This window comes from Molothrus ater, chromosome 13 (genome assembly GCF_012460135.2).
Source record: "Molothrus ater isolate BHLD 08-10-18 breed brown headed cowbird chromosome 13, BPBGC_Mater_1.1, whole genome shotgun sequence".
Classification (NCBI taxonomy): Eukaryota; Metazoa; Chordata; class Aves; order Passeriformes; family Icteridae; genus Molothrus; species Molothrus ater.
The window spans coordinates 12,701,410-12,706,876 of NC_050490.2; the positions used below are offsets into that span (position 1 = coordinate 12,701,410).

Here is a 5,467-nt window from a genome sequence, read left to right on the forward strand (position 1 = left end):
CGCAGCCCCTCCGCCTCACCCCTTAATTACCCCCCGAGGATGGGGCTGCGCGGGGGAGGGGGGCCGCGTACCCCCCTTTCCCCCCGGAGAGCCCCTCTGCCTCCCGCTCCCCCGGGGCCGCCGTCGCTCACCTGGCCGCCCCACCGGGCACCCCACTCTTCCCCCGGCCCCGGGAAGCGCTTCTTCGGGGGGAGAGCGGGGCCAGCTCCCCCCACACCCCGACACCCGAGTCCCCTCTTGGCGGTGCCCCCCATCCCTTGAGGAACGGACCCGGTGACGGCGGACAGCGAAAGGGCTGAGGCCGCCCCTAAACCTCCCCTGGCCCGGGCAGCTCCCACCGGCCCCCGGCCGCCTTCTCGGCCCCGCACCGCTGTCCAAATGCTGAAAGGACCCGAGACTTCCCGGTCCGGCCCGACACGGCTCGGCACGGCCCGGCTCGGCACGGCACGGCGAGGCACGGCAAGGCACGGCAAGGCACGGCCCGCCTGCGGGGCACAGGCTGCTCCCGGGCCGAGTACCTGGCCCTGGAAAAGGGGTCCCTCCTGTAGCCGTGCCGGGCCGGGCCGTGCCTTCCCCGACGGACAGGCCGAGCCCCGAGCCCGGGTCACCCCGACAGCCGCAGCGCGGGGCTCGGTGGCCACAGCGAGCTGGAATGGGGTGCGGGCACCGCGCTCCTCTCCCCTCGGTCTCTACCTTCCCTCTCGTCTTTACAGAATCACACACATTCTGCACCGCCTGCAGCCTCTGCTGCAAGGCTCAAAAAGCCATCCCCAAAAACCCACAACCCCCCCACACCCCAATCCCTCCTGGCACACCTTTACTCCGCTTCCGACCTCTCCTCTTCCTTCCTGCGTTTAACCTGGCTCCTAATTTTTATCTCCGATTCACTCCACCGATGCCCCGGAGCGGCTCTGGGGAGTCTCTCGCCGCCCCGATGAATACACAGGGATCCCCAGACAGGTTTTCTATGTAGGAAAAAATAAACCGATCGAGCCCGAGAGATCTGCAACAGCCGAACACGCCGCCTCGCCTTTACATTCGTGTTTTTAAATTCCCCCGTTATTTTCCTTTTTTGCATCTGCGAGTTGCCACGAAAGGAAATACAACCCCAAATGCCACCGCCAGCAGAAATCGGAGCTCGTTGCCAAATTCCGTAGTATTTTATTTTAAAAGCAATTAACACCATTAAAAAAAAAAAAAAAAAGAAAGAAAGAAAGCGCGTCTTCTCCTCTTCCCGGGGAGTGTAAGAAATCCTTTTGCTCACCCAGAGTCGAAAACCTAATGGCATTGTCGTTAAACACGAAAAGGAGAATATTAAGAAATTGCAACACTCCCTCCCGAGCGCTCCCCCCCTCCCAGTTTATTTGCCCTAATAATTAATTCACAAGAGCTTAACTTCGGTGTAACCCCGGCGGTCTTTTCATTAAAAAATCCCCGCGTTTCCTATTGAATTAGCTCTGCTCCATTGTCGCTGAAATGAAGACGCCAAACCAACTTTTACCCTGAGCATTTTCTCACCAGCCCAAAGAAAAGTCCCTCTCCTTTTTCTTTTCTCTGATTTTTTTCTTTCTTTTTTTTTTCTTTCTTTTTTTTTTTCTTCTTTTTTTTTTTTTTTTTTTTTTTTTTTTTTTTTTTTAATTCAAGCACCCAGGCGATGGACGTGTCCTGCAATTTAACTACTTTCAAATTCTTTGTTCGGGTCCCACCGGGGCTCTATTGTCACCCTATTGAGAGAGCTTATTGCCAAGTCAAGCCTGAGCGAATTGAGACACGCACGGGAGGAGCCCCGGGGGCTGGGAGCGGGATCCGTGGGGCTGCTCGGCCCGGGGGGACCCCGGCCCGGCCCCGAGGGAGCGGGCACGGAGCGGGGTAGGCGCTGCCGGCAGCCCCGGGCCGGGATCACCGGCACCGATTCCACAGGAGCCGCAGCCTCCAAAGCAGCCCCGGCCCCGCAGAGCCCGGTGCTTGTGATGGGGCAGCCCCGGGAAGGGGCTCCCCCCGGGATCGGGCTCCTTTGAACCCTCAAAGCGTCCCCCGCAGCAGCGCCCTGGCTCAGGTACCACCGCTGCGGGCACGAGAGGGACTTACCTCGGGTGCCCGCGGTGCCGCCAGCTTCCCTCCTCCGCTGGTTCTCCCTTAATCCCGAAAAGGAGGGTCCTCCTCTGCTGTCATCCCACCCCCGACCCCTCCAGCTCGGAGCCGGCTCCCGCCTGTCTCCTGTCGCCCTCTTCAGCGCTCACTTTGGGAGCTCCGGGGCTCGCTTCCCGAGCAGGGAAAGAGCGGGATGTTGGGGTGCTTTGCTTTTCTCTTTTCCTTCCCTCTCTCCCGACTCCTCCCCAGCCTGAAAAAGGGGTTGCGAGCTGGAATAGGGGGGTACGAGCTTCACGGAAGGGTTATTTCAGGAGAAAAAGAAGCTGAAAGAGCAGTGCTGGGCACGGATTCCCACGTAAGCCCGTACGTCACCTATAAAAATTGCCCGTTTCTCCCGTTTCTTGGCTCCGGGGGGGCAGCTGAGACATCTCTACCTGTGGAGGGAGGGGGTGAAACACCGTTTAAACCGGCACCCTGTTAAAAACGTCCTGCTCCAGCTGGGAGGGGAAAGCAGAACCGCGGGATGCTGGAAAGCAAGGGCTGCCTCTCTGCATCATCACCCGCTGCCCCGTGGTGATGTTTGGCCTCCCCCTGCTCCCCCAAAACACCCATCTGGAGCCCGTCTCAGCCTCTCGATGCCGGGGAGAGAAGGAGGTTCACGGGATCCCAGGGCGATGGCACGGGAGGGCCGCGGCGGGGACAGGGGTGCACTGCGGCCATCGCTTCCCCTCCTCGCCGCCGTCCTCCTCTTGTGACCAACGGCGTCTCCGCCGTGTCCCGGGGGAAGAGGAAGCCCTTGACCCTTGGCCCCAGGGGCAACGGGGTTAAACAAAGTCCCACCGCCCCATTATCCGACAGACAGCTTTGAGCTCCCGGCGGGGAGCGGGGTCTCCAAGAAGCTGGCGAGAAGTCGCAGCTCCCACCGCCGGTACCGGACCCCGACGGGGCGCACCTGGGATGGGGATGCTTCTCTGCATGACAGACAGACATAAAAACAAAAAACCTAGGGAATGAAAAAAAAAATTAAAAAAAAAAAGACGATACACACCCCATTCCGACTTATGCACTGCAGCCAGCTCTGCTGAAACGGCGGATTTTTGAGGTTATTTCGGGTTGTTCACAGTGGTGGTTTTTTTTTTTTTTTTTTTTTTAGTGGTGCCGTGCCTTGCCGAACCTTCGTGCCCGCACTCAGGTGAGGCACAGGCAGCCCCGGCCCGGTCCTGCCTGCAGACAAGGCAGTGGAGCTCGTTGTCATCAACCCTCCCCAGAGCGCTGCCGCGAGAAACACTTAGAGAATTTATTTTTGCTATTTACGCTTTGGAGAGAGGATAATTTTTTTTTTTTTTGATGGGGAGGGTTTGGAATTTTTAGAATTTAATTTTTTGCGAACACGATGAAAATAAGGAAATAAAAGACGCCAAATAAGAGAAATCGGCGTTAACACAATGCATCGGAGGGGAGAACAAGTGCACCCAGGTCCTTTCCTAGAGCCACCCGGGAGCCGGGGGTCCCTAAACCGTTCTTCCCTTTACTCCAGGGCAGCTCATGGCTCCTCCACCCCGGCCAGAGCACCCGCAGTCTTGGAGCATCTCTCCCCGCCGGCTCCGCACCCCGCGCCCCGCGGAGCTCCCGCAGAAGGAGCCGGGAACCCGGAGTCGCCGGTGTGGAGGTGGCCGAGGACAGGCAGCCCCTGCGGCTCCCGGCAGGCTCAGGCAGAGCGGGTGCCTCCCGCTGCTGGGTGAAACTGGCTGAAGCACAACCGCACATCCAGCCTCAAGCTGGGGGGCGGCAGGGACTTTGCGGGGCACCGAGGGGCTGTGGAACGCGTTCCGAGCCGCAGAGCCCTGCACGGCGCCCTGTGTGCGTGTTCCTCACATCCCGCACCGCTCCACGCTGGCTCTGCCTCCTCGGAGAGCGGAGGGCAGCAGCGGCCCCTCACCTGCATGCCCCCGAGCCCGCACCCCCGTGGGAGGGTGATGAGGAGCTGGAGTGGGTGGTGGGGCGCACCCGGGCCGTGGAGTTCCGCAGGGGCCGGGAGGGCCGAAGGGGAGTCCCGGTGCCCGCTGGCCCTGCCCGGTGCCGCACGGGGAGCGGGGAGCGGGACGGGACCCGAGCGGTGTCCGCGCCCCGACGGCCCCGGGGGGCCCGGCCCGGCCCGGCCCGGCCCGGCCCGCAGCGGCGGGGCCGCAGCGCCACCTGGCGGCTCGGCACGGCCCGGCCCGGCTCGGCTCGGCACGGCACGGCAATGTGAGCGCTCTTTGGGCTGTGCCGAGAGCCCCTGTCCGGTCACAACAGCTCCCGCGGCGTCCACGCAGCCTGCACACACCTGTCCGCACCTTGGACCTCCTGTTTCCCTTCCTTGTGAACCCACATCCCATCCCTTCCATCCCATCCCTGGCACCCTGAATCCCCCGCACCCTGCACCTGTGACCTTTCCCTGCACCCTGCATCCCATTCCTAGCACCCCACATCCACACCTTGCAATTTACTTCCTAGCACCCTAATTCCCAGCACACTGCATCCCCTGCCGTGTGCTCTACATCGCATTCCTGCAGCTGCGGCCTTTCCCCTGCACCCTACATGTCCTTCCCTGCACCCCACATCATATTCTGCACCCCACCGTCCATTCTTCGCACCCTACATTTCGTCCTGCACCGTACATCCCATTCCTTGCACCCTATATGCCCTGCCTATCATCCCTACATCTGTGGCCTTTTCTCTCCCTGCATCTCCTATTCCTTCGACCTAACAACATTCCCAGCACCCTACATCCTACTCCTTGCACCTGTGGCCTTTTCCCTACACTCTACATCCATTCCTTGTACCCCACATCGCATTCCCGTCACCCTACACCCATTCCTTGCACTCCGCATCCTATTCCTTGCACCCTACATCCTCTTCCTGCTCCCTACAGCCCGTTATCTCACACCCTGTGCTCATGTTCGGCTCTCCACCCACTGCTCCATCCCCAACCTATCTGTGGGGTTTGGGGCTTTTAGGGTGACAAGCGCGGTGCGCGCTGGCCCCGCCACTCTGAGCGTCGCGGCCTGCTTGCACTCAGCCGCTTCTCGCGCCCCGCCTCCTTCCCCGCTTAAACTCACGGGCAAAAGGGGCACCGGGAGTGCGGCGAATCCCGTACCGGGACCGCACAGCCCCGGCACGGGCGGGAGGAGCAAAATAATAAGCACTAGTGTAGTGCTATCAGCGCGACCGCGGCAGGACTCGAACCTGCAATCTTCTGATCCGAAGTCAGACGCCTTATCCATTAGGCCACGCGGCCACCTCCACTCCCGCCTCCCCGCGCGCCTTACTCAGGGAATCCCGGCGGGCCGTACCACGCGCGGGCGGGGGGCGGGACGGGACGGGACGTCACGGC

General features: G+C 61.2%; 1 long non-coding RNA gene and 1 other non-coding gene across 6 annotated transcripts in view; both read right to left on the reverse strand.

The window, feature by feature from the left end:
• Positions 1-2,921, reverse strand: part of LOC118690923 (uncharacterized) — a 43,484-nt gene extending 40,563 nt beyond the window's left edge. The window contains exons 1-3 of one of the 5 annotated variants that reach the window (XR_008508604.1): positions 2,464-2,897; positions 2,089-2,341; positions 816-1,278 (exon numbers count right to left, since the gene is read on the reverse strand). This is a non-coding gene — a long non-coding RNA (uncharacterized LOC118690923). Of the gene's footprint in view, positions 1-815; positions 1,279-2,088 lie in introns of all 5 variants that reach the window. The other 4 variants (XR_004980920.2, XR_004980915.2, XR_004980917.2 and 1 more) reach the window with 4 other exon arrangements.
• Positions 2,922-5,298: 2,377 nt separating this feature from the next.
• Positions 5,299-5,371, reverse strand: TRNAR-UCG (transfer RNA arginine (anticodon UCG)). Its single transcript has one exon. It is a non-coding gene; the product is annotated as a tRNA-Arg (tRNA).
• Between the last annotated feature and the right edge of the window lie 96 nt (positions 5,372-5,467).